This window comes from Pinus tabuliformis, chromosome X (genome assembly GCF_031772625.1).
Source record: "Pinus tabuliformis cultivar Carrire ecotype Pingquan chromosome X, CPIR1, whole genome shotgun sequence".
NCBI lineage: Eukaryota > Viridiplantae > Streptophyta > Pinopsida > Pinales > Pinaceae > Pinus > Pinus tabuliformis.
In genome coordinates this window covers 553,799,861-553,821,612 of record NC_142308.1, presented here as the reverse complement: position 1 = coordinate 553,821,612, position 21,752 = coordinate 553,799,861, and the positions used below count along the sequence as shown (strand labels likewise).

The window sequence follows — 21,752 nt, the reverse complement described above, 5'->3', positions numbered from 1 at the left end:
TGCTGTCATTTATCAGAAGGGAAAGATCATAGTCATATATATCATATGAGCAAGGGCCCTAAATCAATGGTTGCTGATAGAAAATCTCTATCATAAGTATCATAGAAAATGCTATACAAACAAGGTCACTAAACCAATCATGTGAACATTGTCATATTTAAGCAGATATGCCTTCTTTTTGAATCAATGCACCTCCAAATTTCGTTTACCTAACTGTCTCTTGGGTGGTGGCATGATGAGACAAATCGACGACGAGCAGAACTATTCGTCTTGGTCTTCAGTGACGGGCGGAGGGAATGGTGGGCATTTTAGTTATGGGCGGAGAGTTTGAAAACAAAATCTACTAGGCTTTTCTTTGCGATTCTTTTTCTTTGTGATTCTTGTTCTTCTGCTGGGGGTCTCTTTGGTGAAATTGTGCGTGCAGGAGGAGGGATGAGGGCAGGGCTCGACTCGATTTGGCAAGAGTTGTCAAGAGTTATCTCAAGGTTTTTCTTTTTCTTTTCTGCATCTTCAGACTCGGGCTTGGAAAATGGCGTCACAAGACAGCTCAAAAATGCAAGAGGAAGGAAGTGGGAGACAAGTGTTGGAAGGGCCCATTCACTACTAGAACAACTGCCTTCGTTCTCACAACCACCTGGTTTAGAAGAAGTTCAGTGGAACTTCCTCGACAATTTGATAAACTGACCGGATTCAACGCTTTCTGGTATTCACATCCCAAATTTGTCATGATCTACCTACTTCTCATTTTCATTCCATTCAACTTTTCTTCGTGCAAGATTGGAGGGAGAAAACCATAAGGACATTTCAACTTGTTTTTTGTTAATTCTAAACTACATGTCTAACTTCGAAGTAAAATGCCTCGAAATTTATTCCCTAAAAGATTGAAAGTAAGAAATGAATATCTAATTTCGTTCTAAAATGCTTGAGAATTTAGCTTAAATGAAAAGAAACATAGACAATTTTCTTCAGAATTTGATGATGTTTATCCTCTTAGAAAATTCAGGGGTTAATTTATGACGTGATTTGAACATGCAGATTTGGATGTATATTGCTGTTCAGGTGCTTTTATATTGCGGCGAGCACACACTGAGAGCATTCAGAGCAGGGAATTATACTATCAATATTTGTAAGGTCATGTAATTTCTACTTCAGATATGCAATTTTCTTGTATTATCTGTATCTTGAAATCCTTTGCAAGCGCAATCAACATATCTACTTTATTTATTTTCCAAGTGGTAGTTTATCACATAAACGTCCTGGCTTTGCATATGTCAAAACCTACAGGCTTCGAGTACAAGAGTGGAATGTATTTATTTCTCCAGTGCCCCAAGATCTCGCCTTTCAAATGGTAATTTTAGAACATACATTAGAATTTATCAATTGATAAGATCTTTTAGTGTTTCTTCCACGATTATTACATTTTTTATTTTTCTGAACTTTCTACATGCAAGAATCCATTCTCAATCACCTCTGCTCTTGATGATGAACACATTACTGTGCATATCAGAACGGTTGGAGACTGGACACAGGAGATGAAAATAGTTTTCTCGCAGGTGATTACTAATTTATTTCTTTTAGCTTTAAGATGAAGTATCTTTGTCAGCCGTCAGTTATAATCACAGATTGTTGCAGACAATGGAGGCCCCTACAGCTGGAAAAAGCGGACTTCTGAGAGCGGAGCGTGAAGTTTCTTTGTCGGCTGTAAGTTTTAATCACAGATCTTTGAAAGACAATGGAGGGAAAAAGTGGACTTCTGAGAGCGGAGCGTGAAGTTTCTTTGTCGGCTGTAAGTTCTAATCACAGGTCTTTGAAAGACAATGGAGGCCCCTACAGCTAGAAAAAGCAGACTTGTGAGAGTGGAGCGTGGACTCTATGGAGACGACGAAAGAAAATCCAAGTATGTTGAACATTAATGAAAGAAATAAAAAACTAAAAAGTCCAAGATTCTAAATATTTAACAAAAAGACGAACCATGTGCAGGCTTCCCAAGCTTTGAATCGACGGGTCTTATGGGGTTTCGACACAAAATTACAAGAAATATGATGTGTTGTTGTTGATAGGGCTCAAAATTGGCGCTACTCCCTTCATAAGCATTCTCAAAGACATGTTAAATCACATGAAAATTGCAGATTTTGCTTCCAAAAGGAAAAGGAAGGACCGGGGTCTGACGAACACTTATTTCTACTGGGTCACAAGGGAGCAAGGCTCCTTCGATTGGTTCAAGGGGGTCATGAACGAAATATCAGAGATGGACGACACGGTTATATTCATCTAGTCGTGTAGCTTGCAAATATCAAATTTTGCCGAATTGAAAAATATAAACAAATGTTGGATGTTTGTGAATCCAGGCTGCTATTGAAATGCACAACTATCTGATGAGCGTTTATGAATAAGGCGATGTCAGGTTGGCTTCAATTACAATGGTGCAAGCTCTGAATCATGCCAAGACTGGAGTCGATATTCTCTTAGCAACCAGGGTACATATATATATTTTTTCCATTATCGCTTTAGTATTACATTACCTAGGGGTTGTAGGAAGCCATTGTTTGAAACATCCGCTGGTCTGCAGGTCAAGACTCACTTTGCCAGTCCAAATTGGAAATAGGTTTTCTCAAAAGTTGCTGCTGCTAATAAAGACAAAGACGCCAGAGTTAGTAAGTCAAGCTTCCAAAATTTCTGACAAACATAGGGAATTATGGCTCCTTTGAGAATCACCTACTTATATTAACGTTGGTTGAATGCAAGGGTTTTTTGTTGCGGACCTCTAATTTTGGCCAAGGAGCTGAGAACCATCGCCAAAGATTACAACCACAAAATGAACACTAAATTCGAGTTCCATAAAGAAAATTTCTAACACATGCAAGTTGTTTACATTATTTCAACTTACACGGCTATTATATTCTAATTTTTAGTAAAAGAAAGGTAAGATTTGATTTCATAGGCAACCATTTGATAGCTGGACGTGAAAGAAAGCACACAACACACGCCTTCCTGTCTTTTTCATCAAGATAGCAAGACAAACTGTGATATAAGTTTGACTGAGTAGACTCCAGAATTAGAGACCTGTCCTTATTTCCACCGTTAGCCATTGTCTGTAACAAGAAATAATAGATATGCATTGTAGATAGATGGAAATGGTATTGCAAAATATAATGCTCATACAATTTGCACTGTATAAGTAGAGGAAGATTCCATCTGATCTAAAATGTTTCCGGGTCCTCGTATTCGCAGTCAAAAGGTCTCGAAAATTATATAAGACTAAAATTTAAATTATATTTTATTTTTATTATTATTATCAGAGATAATTTAAATAGGAAATAATAAATATTAAAATTGACAATCATTTTATTATTTTATTATTATTATTACTTTATTGGTATTAATATGTTTTTAAAAGGAAGTTTCTGTCATTTATGATTTATAAAAAGTTTTTTTTTTTTTAGAAATTATATAGACATTTTTTAGGTTAACTCGTTTTGAACCACTAACTGTGGTTCATAATCATTTATGTGATTTATCAAGAAAAACTTTTTTATGATATTTTCTTAATTAAATATTATTTCAATTTTTTATTTTTAAATTTGATTGATTTTAGCTTATAATTTACTTTATCTCTATTAATATTTATATTCAACTTTTAATCTTTCAACTCCATGCACATCTTGGACAGTCTTAACTTTTAGTTTTTCAATATTTCCATCACCTCATCAATTTTCAACTTAATTTTGATACTTCATATTTATGTACATGTTTGTTTGGCTTCCTCCTATGTTATATTTTTCATGCCAATTTGTGTATACAATATCTTTTTAGCATTAATCTACACACTTTCATTTTCTCATTATCCTTTTATGCACTCGATCTATAAAGCACCTAATTTTTATACGCATAATTTATTGACCTTATCCAAATATTTGTTGCATTTTTTCCTCTAAGCAAAATTGCATGTTATAACTATTTGCTTCTGTGCATATAGATGTTATGGTACCCACACTATTCCTTCCTATCTTATCTTTGCACTTTGGTTCTCACCTTGTATAATCTCCTTATATAACATGATTTCTATGCTTATAACGAAACTTGTCATGGATTCTCCTATGCCAACTTCATCTTATATGGAAAACTTGGTTTGTCCTTACACTAATTCTACATCCTCATTCCTACTCTTTCCTCTTCGTTATTTCTACATCATCATTCCTACTCTTTCCTCTTCATTATTTCTTATACAACATCTCAAGTGACTTTGTGTTGATGTCAATGGTTTTAGCCTTCCTTTTTATCAAACATTACTTACAATGAACAATCCATCTTTGAAATTTCCTTTCTTCACAATATTTTCTATATCTTCTAGTTTCTTTCTTGGCATTCACTTCATTCAATCGATCTAAACCCTCTCTTATATTTCAGTTGCGTTATTTTCACTTCCTTCTATAAATGCAAGTTCACATCATAAAAAATAAGTGAAATATCAAACTCTTGGTTACTCCACCTCATGTGCATTTTCAGCAAACTTCCTTCAAATCCTACATGATCTTATCTTCTCCAGGTTTAACTTAATGCATGTACCTTATATGGGATGATGCTCTTTCCTCAATTGTAGAATCACTTGATTGACAACGCCAAAGGACTTAATTTGGTGCACATGTGTTTTGTCCTTGTACCTCATGCTATTTCCCTGTTTGTAACTCTTCTTGGACCCGTACAAATATCTACCATACCAATTCTATACAAGATTTATCATCATTTCTCCTCTTCAAATCTATAAGAAAATCTACTAAGTTTGCAACTCTGGGGTTTGGCTTCATTTCACACCTATCTAATTGAATGGAGTAGATAATGTCAATTTTTTCATTGACCTATTATTTACCAATTTCCTTATGCTCGTATTGACAACTCTAATTCAAGTTATCTTTAACTAAACATATTATCATATTTCCCAAACTTTAATTCACCATCTCCATTTGTCCATTTATTTAAGGACGATATCTTGAAATCTACTACAAACTTATTCCTATGTTTTGTCACAATCCTTGCCAAAAATGTATCAACATAACATATACATGTGCAAAATGGCCATCTTTGACAATCCATGATTCACACAAGGCTTGAAGAATAATTCCATGCAATAGCTTGCATCACAATTATCTTTATAAGGTAAAACATGCATTATATTGAAAACTTATCAACCACAATAAACATTGCATCAAATCTCAAATCTACAATGTGTTCTTGGTAAGCCACAAAAAATCTTCAAAATGTCCTCCCAAGAAATATTTGTGTTGAAAACAATGTGTATAATTTAGTGTATTGACTTCATCCCTTTACTAATAGGAAATTTGTACACTACTCAACTATTCTAGTCACCAATTTCTTTATACTAGGTCAACACTATTATTTTTTTGATAATACTCGTACCTAGCTTACATGAAATTTCCTCCAAATTTTTCATTATACAATTTTCTATTCAATTTCATTATCAACAATATTTATTGAATATGTAATTATTTTACCATAAAAAAATCTCTCTTATGCAAAATACTTCAAATATATTATCATGTCGGGCAATATTCTCTACACAATTATACAAGTGCACATAAAATCCAATTCCTCGTTATACATTTCATTATGTGAAATCCCACTGTCTCATTCTTCATGATCTTAAATAATAGTTCTCTACTTTTGTCATATCTCCATGGAAACATTGATAGGAATAACATCACACAAGACTTTTTCATGGTATTCTCTTATGTGAAATGTCATCATGTTCTAGGCATTGACCGGAATAACATCATACAGACTTTTTCTCTCAAGTGAAATGCCATCGCGAACTATTTTGTTTCTCTTATGTGAAATTACATCATGCACTATTTTGTTATCATGAGTTCATAAACCTTTAGAAGGAAAATACTCTATATGGTTAAGTGATTATAGTATTGAAAATTCAACTTACATGCCATGTTAATGGTTACGATGTGCTTTTCATTTTCACTATAAAATATAGTTACAACATTCACCTAGTTTTTTGTTATTTATTTTAAAGTTGTTTTTATGAAACCAAGGTAAAAACATTTACATTTAGAAGAAGAAGAGGAGCTTCTTATGAAATCAAGATTTAAAAACCTTCCAAAAACATTCACATTTAGAAGAGGCAGTTTCTATAAATAGACTTCGTAATTTATTTTGATCAAATAGAAAGAGGTTTTCTTTTTGTTGTACTTATAAAATGAAATGTTGATGGAACATGAAGCATTGTTTGTTTTTATATATGTAATAGAAATAAGGAGACAAAGAAGAAATGTGGTACAAGAGTATATATATATATGATTTCATTATACAAAATATTCAATACAAACAGCTTAATAAATTTAATTACATTTTTTTATTAAACAATAATAACAGAAAATATTCTTTTGAATATAAACACAATATTTAGAAAGATCAATCCCTATGTCTGATATATCAAGTATCTTAAGTCCTAATTTAACAAGCCTTGATAGGGATGAAATTTCTTCCATGCAAACCTTATACTTAAAAACATAAATTTAACCTTACACTTAAAAACATAAATTTAATATAGCAAATATTATTTTTTTTATTATGAAAATCAATTTACATTTTTTTCTATTTAAAAATTCTATTGACATGTCTTTACACCTTTTTGAGGAAATTTCTAATTTATCATCAGAGCAAAGTCCCTATATTCCTGTATTAGAACATTGTCACATTACAAAGATTGTCTTTTACTTCAGATTGGAGATCGGTCTTCGAGGATCAGAGAGTATAATACTTGTGTCGATCACAGTGATAGGCTCCTACAGAGAACACTATCGTTAATCATACAAACACATTCATTTTCAATGACATTGTAATCCAAACAAGGTCACTGTTATTTATGGTGATTGCCATCAAGGTCAACATGATCACTGTCATTACATAAGATCACTGTCATCGTGTAAACTAATGTTATGTCATACATTATTATGATGATTATACAAGACTTAAAATTGCAAGCTCAGAGGATCTATACCATTAATGAATGTGTCCATACCACAGAGGAATACCTTGATTTCATGGTTTACATAATACTTTATAACATGATGATAACAAATTGCGCTGCCCCCATCTGAAATTTAAATAGCTACAATCCTCTTAATAATTATTAATAACTGAATTAAAATTCTTGAACTCCATTCCAAAATAAACGCTTTGGCATGATTAACTTAAATTTCTAAAAGCCACATAATTATAAAAAAAAATAAAGAAAAAAATATTTATTGAATATTTTTTAAATTAATAAAAAATTTAATCAATACATTAAAATAATAAAATTTAAGAAATAAAAAAAATTAATTAATTTAATATTTATATATTTTTAGCCAATAAGGTGTAGCTCAATTGAAAATTGCCTTGTTATAAAGTAATATGTAAAGTATGAGATTCAAAGTTTAAATCCCACGAGTTAGACTAACACAAAATAATATTTTATATATTCTTAAAATTAATAAAAAAATCTAATATAAAATTACAATCAAAATTGTGTTTTCATCTCCACTCATTAATGAAATTTAATGAGCCAGTCATACTCATACCCGAGCAAGGTGACAAATTTACATCTCCGACACCATTCCATAACAATGAACATGAAGAAGCAAATCCAAGTTACTGTCGCAGTAAGACAATACTTGAGAGGTGTAATAAAACAAATCAACTTCAGGGATTAAATTAAATGAATATTCTGAGATGGAGTTGGAACATGAACATCCACATCTCATTATTAGAAAGAGGGCAATCATCAACTCAAAGTCATGATGTCGTCAGTGGTCCTATCTGCAAACACGAGCTTCCTTCCATATTCTTCCAAGCCTACATAAGTAGCCTTAATGGGGCACACGGTGTTTATCCTATCTACATTTACACAGTTTATCCACTGCACAACTGCCTCTCAACACTTCAACAACTACTTTTCCATCAATACCAAGCAATCCACCATTTTAGTCATTAGAAAACAAGCCATCTACATCTAATTCGTGCTTCACTTTAAGAAATTTCTCCAAATTCACAACCATCTTACTGATTCCCATGACTTTTCCCAATGGAGTTTCCCCATACTTCTCCACCAACATTTGCTGAATATCTTCATAAACATCAATATTCCATTTTAGTGTCTCTGCATTCTGAGGTCTGAAATACTCAAATTCAAATGTAATTATATCCTTGGAATGCCCCAAATATGCTTTCGATTTTTTGACAATTCACATATTGATCCCTGTCGTGAACTTCTTGAGGTTTAAGCAAATAAATTTCATCTTGAATTTCGAGGGGAGTGGTTTAATGGTAAAAATATAGGTTATAGATTCAGCCTAAGAATGGGCTCGAGGTTTGCCGGTGGGGCCTTAGCCACTAGAGCCACACCTCAAGCGCATGTGTTTTCATAGCATAGTAATATGGAGAGGCAAGTTCCCAGTTAGAGGAGATCTAGGACACAAGAGAAGGGCAAGGGAGTACCAATCGGAAGCATTTAGGGTGAAGAGCTTCAGGGGAAGGGGTATCAAGTGTAGCAAGATCCAAGAGAACCACTGCAAAGTTTTGGGAGTAATATTAAGCAATAAAGAGCCTTCCTTGACATGGGGAGATACCAAGTAACTTCCTCAACTTCCTCATAAGATACAACAAGTTGTCATCCATACAAAAGACTAAGAGTGACAAGAGTTTCAAAGTGGATCGTTTTTTAATCCCAAAAGTCTAAAGATCTACCGACTTACAATTGTTTTCAAGCCCACAACAAGATTTCTGACCTCTATTTGTCATTTTGTTAATGTTATAATTCCAATTGAGCTTATGATGAATGTTGACTTTCATATATTTGTATGGAGGAACTTTCCCCAAGGAGTTGTCGTCATAAATCAAAATATCATAGCTAATTTTTTTCAATTTAATTACCATGAATTTAACTTTGTTTGCATTAACAATCAAGCCCATCTTGGAGCATAAACATTGGAGGATTCTAAGTTGCTTCCTTGACTGTAATGGCTCCTTTCCAAAAGAACAATATCATCAGCATAAAGGAGAAGAGTTGTGACCATACAAGTGAGCAGCATGGGGCCAACACAACTTGCATCTTCTAAACCCTCTTCTAGCATATCAATGCATATGCCAAAAATGGTAGAGGATAAGGGGCAACCTTGTTTGACTTTGATATTGTATTTAAATTCTCCTGACCAACTATCACTGGTGCTAAGCCTAGAAATAACTTTCTTGTACAATCTTGTCACAACAACCCTCAACTCGAGAGGAACCATTATATCTTTTAGCATCTTCCATAGCTTTGTTCTAGGAATAATGCCAAAATCATTTTTAAAGTCAACAAAACAACAAAAGAGATCAATTTTCTTGCGGATTCCTCTGCAATTATCCTAAGAGTAACAATATGACCCATGATTAAATGGTATCTCCTAAACCTAGCTCGACCTTTAACTCTTTTACCATGACTTTCAAGCGAAAGGCTAATCTTTTTTTTCCAAAATAAACATGTACATCTTGGTTAAAATGTGGTTAATCATATGGTCATGTAACTAAAGAGAATGCTTTTATCCACACACTTAAAGATAGGCACCTACCAAATTAAAGAGCTTGTGTATTTGCAAGATGATACATGTTTGTATGACAATTTATTTTTCTAATTAATCAATTTAACTAAAAAGACATAAAGGATATAACTACTTTTGAGATAAATATCTACCTTTAAAGTGTAACATATGGTAAAGATTAAATCCTTATCATCCACTTAATAATTATTGATAATTAAATTAAAATTTTGAAAATCCATTCTAAAATAATACGCTACTATAATAAAATTTATTTTTAAATTTTTTATTCCAAAATAAATATATATATATATATATATATATATATATATATATATATATATATTTTAAAATTTTAAAATTAATAAAAAAATTAATCAAATAAAACTACAAATTTACATAAAGATAAAATTACAAATTTACTTAAAATTTATTAAATAATTTAAGAAATAAAAAAATATAAAATTAAACAAATCTGGCTTGACCATACTTGAGAGAGAGAGGTGTAATCAAACAAATCAACTTCAGGGATTAAATGAAATGAATACTCTGAGCTGGAGTTGGAACATGAACCTCCAACAGGAAGAGTCCAATCATCAACTCAAGGTCGTGAATCGTGATGCCGTCAGCGGTCCTGTCTGCAAACACGAGCTTCCTTCCATATTCTTCCAGGCCTGCAGAAGTATCCTTTATGGGGCGCACAGTGCTTATCCTCTCTGCATTTACACAGTTTCTCCACTGCACAACCGTCTCTGAAAATTTCAACTCCTTTTCCATCAATACCAAGCAATCCGTCAGTCCAGTCGTTAGAAAACAAGCCATCTGCATCCAGTTCCTGCTTCACTTTCAGGAATTTCTTCAAATTCACAGCCCTCTTGCTGATTCCCTGAAACAGGTACCCCCCTGACTTTCCCCAGTGGAGTGTGCCCCCATACTTCTCCACCAACATTTGCTGAATCTCCTCAAAAACATCCGAATTCCATTTTGGCGTCTCAGCGTCCCGAGGTCTCATATACTCGAATTCAAAAGTAATCACATCCTCGGAATGCCCCAAATATGCTTTTGATTTTTTGACAGTGCGCATACTGATTGCCTCCACAACCTCGAGCTCGCACAAGGCCTCTGGATTCAAATCGCGGATTCTCTTGATATCAATAATTGCTTCTCTGATCCTGCGCAGGGGAACGTAGATCTCCAAGTCATAGCCTTTCACCCCTCCCACTCGACGATCCCACGAACAAATTGATTGATTTGTATCCAGAATGGTGTTGGGCGTGCACACATTGGGATCGGGCTCTTGTTTGTGAGAGTAATCCTGGCATCCTCCGGTTGTTTGCATAAGGTTATTAAATCCTATTACTGGATACCCCGTGAAGCCTTTCACAATGTCGTTCAAGAATCCCGCGCCTGAGGGGGCTCTGGCGTCCATGGTACTTTTACTCAGATTGCATAGCTGCTCCGAGTCGTGAGTTGCGTCAATTGTTACCACTGCAACATATACAAACTGTTAAATGTCTAATCATATGGAATATAAGGGAAACCTCAGAATTCCACTGGACAAGATAAGAGGCTTGTTTTGACTCAGTAATTTGTTTAAAAAAAAAACCATATATTCTATTTTTAATGTCAGTGGAGGAAAACATCCTTACTTTACTTCATTTTTATTTTTTTTAGAATTTAAATTAATATTTTTGTTTTTTTATACGGTGGGAAAACTTATTACAATTTAGTTTTCAAATTAGTAGTGCTGACAGCTATCTTGGCTGCTATCAGCCAATGGAGATTGATTCATCACTTTTATTGAAGGAAAACCACACCACTTGGAATAATCTGTTGGTGGTCTATAAGGGGGAAGCTTTTACTCTTGCCACATGCCTTTGGGTCTTGGGCCATTAACCTATAGTCCAAGGAAAAACAGTTTTAGAGTATACTCCAAGCTCAAATTAAGATCATTTTAAACATACATATCCTTAATTTAAAAATATTGATTATATTTAAAAAATCACAATTAATATCCATAAATGAGTCCCTCTTTAGATTCACCTCTTAACAAGATCAAAGCTTAGTGACTTATTCACTTTTTATATATAGTCAATTAACAATTGAAGGGATTAGATATCTTAAGATGTAAATATCTTTTTAAGTGTAGAACTTCAGAAAATGTTTGCACCTCGAGAGATTTTAATCCTTTGAGTGCTTGGTAGATCTAGAATTATATGAAGATATGTTGATTTTGAGAAACACAGTAATAAAATGTTTTAAATATAAGAAAATTCTTATTTTCACTTGTTTTATATAATATGTATAAATAGATGATATTGAAATATTTATTTTTGATTTGGAGCCAAATGTGAAGTTTTTTTTATGTTTTTGCTAGTTGTTGTTAATCATTGGTTGGACTCTTTTGATAGTTCAGTAGGTGCTATCAGGTTGACTCATAGCTATTATTCAAAAAAAAATATTCCACTTGGAATTACCCTTACTAAATGTTTTTAGGTATTGAGTCGTTAATCCGTCTCAAACTTATTTTGATCAAGATTTATTTAATATTTGAAATATATATATATATATATATATATATATATATATATATATATATATATATATATATATATATATATATATATATAATGTTTTAATTAGAAAATAACAATCATATTACTTGGTAATATATTTATTTATTTTTTAATATTTTTAGAGGTTTTTAGAGGAGAATGATGTAATGGATTTTTAATCTATCCAAGAGGTTCATGAGTAAATGAGTGTAGAAAAACTTTTTTATAAGAGAAAAGAACTAGTATCCGTTGAGATAAGGGACAAAGTTAAATACAATTATTCAGAAATAATAATTAAAATTTGACCAAGTCTATTAAAATTTGAATAATTAATGCATAAAATTATTAAACAATTAATTTAGAATTGGAACATTGGGAATGATTGAAAATAAGAATTAATTCAAAACAATAATTAATAATATTCAAAAGAATAATAAATAATGGTACCCAAACATATGAGATTAACTCAAACTTAGAATTAATAATTCAATAATTCAAAATAAGTTTTAGTAATAATATTTGACATAATTAAAATAGTATAAAATAAAATAAAAATTAATTAGATGTTTGAACTAGAAATTATTTGTTACAAAGAAAAGAATTAACTTTTTTAATAAACTAAAAATTGAAATAGTGATAAAATAAGACTCGGATGAGAATTAAATGTAAATAAATTAATTAATTAAGAAATTGTCAAATTGATCAAATGAGGAAAAAAAGTGAAAATAATATATATATAGTGATGAAATGAGGAAAAAAAAGTGAAAATTATATATATATATATATATATATATATATATATATATATATATATAGATGAAACAATTATTTGATTGATAATTGAATAAATTAATAGGAAGATGAAGTTTAAATTATCAGTTGGAAAAATGGTCATCGCTTCCAAGATTGGTTAAGCCTATATCCATCCTCTCTATTAAAATTAATACAGTTTTTCTCTATTTCTAAAACTTCTAAAAAATAGAAATTAAAATTTTAAATAATCAAAAATAAAATTTTTAAATATACTAAATCTTGAATATAATTTAAGTAATATAAATATTATTAATAATATTTAATTTAACAATCAAATTAATAAAACAATATATATGCTTGAGACTTAGAAGTTACTTCAACTCTTTTTATATTTATTTTTCTTTTCATTTTAAATTTAGAAACATATTATTGATCCAATCACATTTTTTTATATATTTTAAAATATATTTTTTAACCTTTTCTTTTTCACTCAGGTAACTTAAATTACAATTTAGAAATATCACCATCATAGAAACTTTAAAAATTTAAATTTAAAATGAGAAAAATAACAATGTTTTAATTTTATTATTATCTAAACAAAAACTCCATAAATTATTTAAAAAATACTAAAAATAAATTAAACAAAATTCCGTAACACATTTGAAAAAATATTAAACTATATAAAAAAACCATAAATAAATTAAACTAAGTGAAAGTTAGAAGTCCGACTCTTATGAATTCATCTAAATGGAGAGTATAAACTCAAAAGAGCAAATTGGAAACGGAGATTATGAAATTATATTCACGTTATCTTCATCTACCATATTCCATTCATGCAATCTTTAGTCAAAATGTTAGTCATGACAGGCTTACGTACAACAGGAAAATTTATTTATTTATATTTTAAATTTTGTTTTATTATAAAAATAAAAACTAAAAATTACTTTTTAATTAGGCTTTCCAGTAATTGGAACTTCCCTAAAATAAAAGTCTCAACTAGCCCCCGATCTATAATCAAATAATTTATTAATTTTTTCAATATTTTAAGTTTACATTGAAATAAAATTATAATATCATTTTATATTATAAAATAAATAATAATATATATATATATATATATATATATATAAAAATGGGTAAAGTGTTTGTCTGTATGAGGTAGTTTAATTGATAATGATTGTCTTAATATTATTTTATATTATAAAATAAATAATAAGAAATATATATATATATATAAAATGGAGTAAAGTGTTTTGATAATGATTTTCCAAATTTTACGGAATTAAAAAAATTTAATTTCAAATAATTCCTAATCAAAATAAAAAATTAAACATGATAAAAATATAATCGTTTAAAAATAAGTAAATGGTTAACCAATCACTACACCTCTACAACTGAACTTTCTAAAATAAATTGCATGACAAAGAAAATTTAACCCATCTCAATACTGACAAGTTGTTCCAAGCAGCTGGGCATCTGCTACCGTTGTGGGCTGGCCAAGCTGTGACATTTTGTTCACACCATCTCCACCAACGCTCACAGGCACACGATCCACCTCCATGAAAAGCACCTTGTGATGTGCAGGGTACCACCATGCGTCTCCAAACTCATGCTTTCTCACAAAATCTCGTATCATATTTTCAAATCCATAGTCATCCACCAAACTCATAGACACAGAACGCTTGAACATGGGCTCCAACCTAAACGTTACTTGCGAGATTGCTCCCACCAACCCCAGAGACAATACAGCGCCTCTGAATTTATCCTTATCTTCTTCTTCTGTAATGGTTATAATCTTTGCATAACCTTGTGTAGCAGGAGCGGGGACTACAATCTTCAAACCCACAACATACTCATGAACTGCACTTCCTCTTCCTATAATTCCACTCCCATGAGCTCCAGTGCTGATGACACCACCTGCAGTGACTCCATCCCAGTATATCATGGCTGGCAAAGCTAAACCTTCTTCTGCAGCTGCATCGATCACATTTCTCATCATCACGCCTGCGTCCACAGAAATTGTCATGGCGGTCTTATCAACTTGGATTGTTGAATCATAGTCTCGGGTGCTTATGATCACCCCTTCTTCATCATCCACACACACCAGCTTTGACAAGCTGTGAGAGAAACGGGTCACAACTTTTATCTTTTTTCCCCTCTTAACTGCATATGCAACGGCATGGACGAGCTCAGTTTCTTTCTTGGGAAACAGTGCAGTGCCAGCCCTGCACATGCTCACGCCCTCCCAGATTCCCTGGGAATTGAAAATCTGACATCCCGAAGTGGAATTGGAATCACATTCCACCGATGGAGGTGGCACACACGCCAAATTAATATCCACAAAGAAAGTTAACAGCCCTGTGCTCAGAATTATGAACCCTGGTCCAAATATTTCCATGATCCTCAACCTCAGAAGAGCATATAACACGATCTGCACCATATATATATATATATATATATCCCTGATATATATACACAAACAGATTGATTGATATACTCATAGTTTACGTGTTAGAATATCCTTTCAAAATTTACGTTACGAATACGGCTTTCTTTAACTTCTACTGTCCCGCTGACGATGGTGATGGGGACTGATCCCTCTGGGTTAGAGAAGTAGAGTATACACTTCTTTAAATTTTAATTATTAAATCATAGAGTACACATAATTTTTGCTGCTAATAAATTATTATACATCAATTTGATGTTTGATGTTTTGGTTTGGCAGGATTTTAGAATTATATTATTATATTTTGTTTTTATTATTTGTATTTAAACTTTAATTATTAAATTAAATTATGGAATATACATAATTTTTGTTACTAATGAAAGTAGATGTATTTTCATATATCATGATTTTGCATGATCTTAAAATTATATTATTATATTTTATTGTTATTATTTGTAGAATTGATTATGAATTGGATTAAAAGTTAGAGTTAATTATAAAGAATAAAAATTGCTTTAAAATTTATTAAATTTTACACAATTTTGATAACGCTAGTAATACTAGTTTAAATGTAAATTTTATATTGTGCTAAGAGGGCTAGTCAATTATGGAAGATAAAAATTGTGCCAAGGCATGTCAAGTATGAGGCAATTCCTTGGTGACAATGAAGTTTGCAACATGTGAATTTTATATTAGATTAAGGATGAGCGTTAATTACGAGGGATAAAAACGGTCTTAAAAATGTCAAGCCTCAAATAATTCTAGTGATAACAATTTGCAGTTAGACAAATGATTTCTCCATCCAACATTAAAATTTAGATTGAATTAAAAATATAATTAATTGTGAAAAATAAAAATTACCTCCAAACATGTCAAATCTCACAATCCCAATTATAGTAAGTTGTTTAACATATGTTTTTTTTTATTAAGTTGTTGAACAAATGTTTTTTCTATTCAACATATTGATTAAGTCTAATTCTCACAATTCCAATTATAATAAGTTGTTGACCCAATGTTTTTTTTATTAAGTTGTTGAACAAATGTTTTTTTTATTCAACATATTGACTAAGTCTAAATATCATATATATAAATATATGACTTTTATTACTACTAATTTTTTTTTTAAATACACTTTTTTATTAAAAAACAAAAAAATATTTTTTAATTACAATGAAATTATTTTAAATTTTAAAGTAGTTAATCTTATTAATATTAAAAATGCAAAGACAATTTAATAATATTTTTAATATTAGAAACCCTCATCACAACAAAATGTCATGAAATCCAAATACCATGTTATCCAAATATCTAAGAAAATTGGTTTAACTCACTCTTTAATATATTTTAAATCTTTAAATTGGTTGGAAATTTAAGGCAAGTTGGTACTATTTTTAAAATTTAAAAATTCTTATAAGAAAAAGTCAAGTACAGTGCAACCCAACAACCCCATTATCCAAATATCAAAATAATTTCGAAATATTTTATTTAATTTTTTAATTTCAATGAAAAATCTTTTGATTAGATCTTATTGATCTTGAAAATTTAAGACAAGTTAATAAAATTATCCAAATATTAAAATCTTATTGATGATGATGGTTAATCTTTGCTGAGACCAAACATTGGTCTATCTGACCTAAAGAAAGAAATTATTTATTTTGATTTAAGATTTTATTCCTATGTTCAAAAAGGTTGGAGAGAAGCCTCCCGAGCTCATTATAATTTTGACATTGTAAAAGGCTAGGAAAGTCAGTGTTGTAACAAAGATTGTGAAACTGAGATCTAATGTGGGGCACTCTAAGAGGAAGTGGTTTTCATCCTCGATATTCTTATTCTCACATATAACCATATTTTAGGATGTTGAGATCTTAAACTTGATAATTTTTTTAAAATTGGAAACCTCAACCACCACACCATCCAAATCTTGAGACATTATTCACACTCGAAATTTGAATATCAAGCAAAACCTCTAAAGTTAGAAACCCTTTTCCATTCTCAGGACATTTTTCTATGAAGTATTAGCAAAGAAAGGGATTAAAAATAAGTTAAGAAAATAATAAATTTAACGTAAGAATTTTCAAACATTACATAAAATATTTCATTCTTCCCTAGCTTCCTCTTTCACTCCCTGGTTAATAGAAAAGAAGAGAAGGACGCAAATATTTATTCAAAACTTTTGCAAAGGAAGGGAATTTAAAACTATTCATTTAGTCTTTTTTTTAAAACATAGTTACCGATTAAACACGAGAAATTAAACTGGTATTTGTTTTATTAAGTAGCAAAAAGTCACTAAAAGTGGTGATGTCAGAATACACTTTTTTTTATAGCATTTGGCACTTTAAATTTCCCTATGTATCAAGTATGAATTTTTTTCGATGTTAGTAATTTTCATGCTGATTTTGAAAAGTGTTGGTGCGTCATAACACATTTTTTTTAAATGTTGGTGATTTTTATGTTAGTAATAAACATAAAAATAAAAATAAAAACACATGACAAAGAAAATAAAATACAAAAAAATATGTATATAAACTATATATATATATATATATATATATATATATATATATATATATATATATATATATATATATATATATATATACCATTAAAATTAAAAAGGAATTAATTAAAAATAAAAATAAAAAATATTTAAATTAAATAATTTAGATAAACAAAATTAAAAATAAAAGATAAAATAAATGGTTTTACATAGATGGCTTTACACTATGGTCTACCTGGAACATTCCAAGCGATCCTCCCATAGAGGCATTGGGGGTATAACTTGTTACATTAAGAAGAACATCTCTCCTCATGCTAGGATTTATAAAAGCGACCCTTACAACCAATATAATTGGATAGAGATTATTGACATTTATGATAAAAAAGATATACATAGCAATCTTTTATTTCCCCCCATTAATTCTAATTTATATAAGAAAAAGAATCTAGATAAAAATAGTCCTTACAATGGTTTAGAGAATGATATTTCTAGCCTAAGGAATGAAGACAATATCCTTTTAATATGTGACTTTAATGCTCAAACTTCAAGCAACCAAGCTATCCTTCTAAGCAATCATTCCAACCCTAATCCTCTTTGGTTAGATGAAGATCTTCCTTTGGCTAGCCGGTACAAAAGGAGCTCTGAAGACCGCGGGGATAATTTGTTTGGATCAGAGCTAGTCAAGCTCTGTAGTGCTCAGGTCCTCATAATTTGCAACAGTCTAAAGAAGTGGCCCAATTCTAGCTAGATGACCTGCATCCATGGGCTTGGTAGCAACATGGTAGATTATATTATCTCCAATCTCCCTTTATACAATGAAATAATAAATTTTGACATCTTAAATGACCATGAGCCTCACTCTGATCATAGGCCTTGACTTATAACTCTCAATTTTGTCATGCATAAAGATCCCATAGCAGATTATACTTATAACCAAAAGAACTTAATCTTTGATAGAAATAAAAAAGATATCTTTCTAGATGAATTAAAAACTAATTTGATTCCTTTATCTAGCATAGACAACATAGAAGAATTCTATCATAATTTTACTACAACCCCCTCATATTGTATTAACAAGTTCTCAATTGAAGTTTCAAGTAATAAAAGAAATAGCAAAACCAACCCATGGTATGACAAAGATTGTAAAAGAGCAAGGAGAGAAATTAAGAAAGTTGTTGATGAATCTCTTAAAATTGGCAAGATAAAAATATACAAAGCCCTAACTAAAAGGAAAAAAAGTCAGTATATTCGTAAAAGACAAGAGAATATCTTACACCTCTTTAAGGTAGCTCCTAATAAGTTTTGGAGGCAGATTCTAACTAGGAAAACTAAAGATAATAATAAAAGTGCTTTACACGACTGGAATTCCTATCTTAAAAAGCTTTATGAATCTCCAAATGTCATGGATAACTTTGAAACCTTTCTCACTACAAAATAAGTTTCTCATTAGAAGACATTGATTTTGGGATTGATCATTTGGCTAATGGGAAAGCTAAGGACATTGAAGGTTACCAGGCGGAAATCCTAAAAATTGGAGGTCCTGTCCTCATCCTCCACATCCACAAGCTTTTCAATCAAGTGGTCAAGCAAGGGTTCCCTAAACCATGGACTCAAAGCCTCATTATCCCTATTTTTAAAAATGGGGATACAAATAACCCCTCTAATTATCAGACAATTATGATCAGTCCTCTCCTAGCCAAGTTATATGATATTATTTTGGAAAAGAAGTTGAGCATATGGCTTGAAAGTGAAGGTAAGTGGGCTAAAGGCCAAGTGGGATTTAGAAGGCAGCACTCAACAATGGACCAACTCGTTATGCTTAGGATCATTGTGGAGGAATGCTGCAATGATAAATCCAATCTCTTCTGTTGCTTTGTGGACTTTAGAAAGGGTTTCGATACGGTTCCTAGAAACAACCTATGGAATAGATTAGAAGAGCTAAAGGTTACTTTTGAGTTGAGAGTTGCCGCTATAAGGTTATACGAGAATGTAATTGCCAAGTTAAAGAGTAATGACGGGTGGTCGAAAGATATTAACTGTAACATCGGAGTTAAACAAGGTTACCCCCTCTCCACTACCCTATTTGGCATTTACATCAACAAGCTAGAAGGTTGTTTAGAGGAAGCAGGATGTTCTAGCATGATCTTAGCTGGGATAGTTATCATCCTTATTCTCTACACTGACGATATCGTTCTTCTCACAAGGTGCCCATTTGATCTTGATAAGCAACTTAGACTTCTTAAGGATTTCTTCTCTACCATGGGTATGATTGTTAATACTGACAAAACAAAAGTTATGATTATCAAATCCAAGAAGGACACTTACGCTAATTTTATGTATGACAATAGTAACTTGGAGGAAGTGTCTTCGTCCAAGTACCTAGTAATTGATATTCATCACAAGCTCAATTGGAACTATAGCATTGAGAAAAGGATTAATGGGGGGTGGAAATCTTATTTTGGTCTTGAAAATAATTGTAAAATGACAAACCTCGTAATGTGCGATAGAAAGAAGTTCCTCTTTGAAACTTTAGTCACTCCGATTATCTTATATGGATGTGAGGTTTGGGGTTGTAGCATCTCTAAAGAATCCTGGAGAAATATTGAGCAAATCCAAAGGCATTTTATAATGTATAACCTCAAAATTAAAAGCAACAAACCCTATCCTATTCTCCTTATAGAAGTGGGTCTTTCCCCTATCGAGAGCCTAACTATGACTAGGCTTCTGTTGTACAAGCACAAACTCAATAACATAGGAGAGCATAGACTTCCTAAACTAGCTTTAAATTCCAACCAAAACCACCTAAGGCTCAAGCAAGGTTGGTATAAAGACACCAGGGCCTGGTAAAACCATTGGGAGATCGACGAGAATGTTGCATTGCAAAACATTAATAACATTAAAAATATTGTTACTTCTAAGTTCAAAGAAAACGTGGTGTGAGAAAGATTTAGCAACTAAAAGAAAATTAAGATATTATAAGGAGGTCATCAACCCCACCCTAGAAGATCAAAAGTATCTCTCTGTTTTAACTAGCTCAAAGAAGAAAATTAATATAGCCAAGATTAGAATGAACCCTCATGAGCTCCATAGTGAAACGAGTTGTTGGGCAATTCCTAAAACACCATGGATGGAAATTTTCTGCCATCTCTATGAGAATACGAACATCGAGGATGAAAATCACTTCCTCTTAGAGTGCCCCATGTACAACCACATTAGGTCTCGGTTTCAAAATCTTTTTTGCAATACTGACCTTCCTAGCCTTTTACGATGTCAAAATTATAGTGAGCTCGGAAGGCTTCTCTCCAAGCTTTTTGAGCATAGGAATAAAATCTTAAATCAAACTAAATAATTCGTTTCTTTAGGTCCGATAGACCAAAGTTTGGTCTCAGTGGACATTAACCACCACCATCATCATCATCATAAAAAATTTAAGAATTGGTTTTTTTTTTTTTTTTTTTTTTTTTTTTTTTTTTTTTAATTAAAATTATAAAAACAAAGAAATAACATAAATAAATAAATAAAATTAACCAAAAAAAAATTTAAAAACAAAATTAAAAAAAAAATTAAGAAAAAAAATCAAAACAATTAAAAAAAAATAAATTAAAAAAAAAAATCAAAACACAAAAGAAAACATTCAAAACAAATGAAAAAATATAAAAATAAATTAAAAAATCAAATTAAATTAATATTAAAAAAAAGAAACAATTAAAAAAAATTAACAAAAAAAAAAACATTTAAAAAAAATGAAATTAAAAAAAAAACAAATAGAGAAAAACACAAAGACCCCTCATCTCTCCCCTTGCCTGACCCCTCCCCTCTCCCCCACCCCCTTGTCCCTCCCTCACCCCCATAGCCTCTGCCATCATCCCCTCTCCCCCAGTGCTTCCCCCCTCAATCCCCTCCACTCCCCACCCTCA

At 31.3% G+C, this 21,752-nt stretch overlaps 2 pseudogenes; one reads left to right on the top strand and one right to left on the bottom strand.

Annotated features, from left to right (window-relative positions):
- Nucleotides 1-235: 235 nt before the first annotated feature.
- On the top strand, nt 236-2,854 carry LOC149141198 (respiratory burst oxidase homolog protein F-like; annotated as a pseudogene).
- Nucleotides 2,855-10,198: 7,344 nt separating this feature from the next.
- Nucleotides 10,199-15,332, bottom strand: LOC149141197 (L-gulonolactone oxidase 2 pseudogene; annotated as a pseudogene).
- Nucleotides 15,333-21,752: the final 6,420 nt, after the last annotated feature.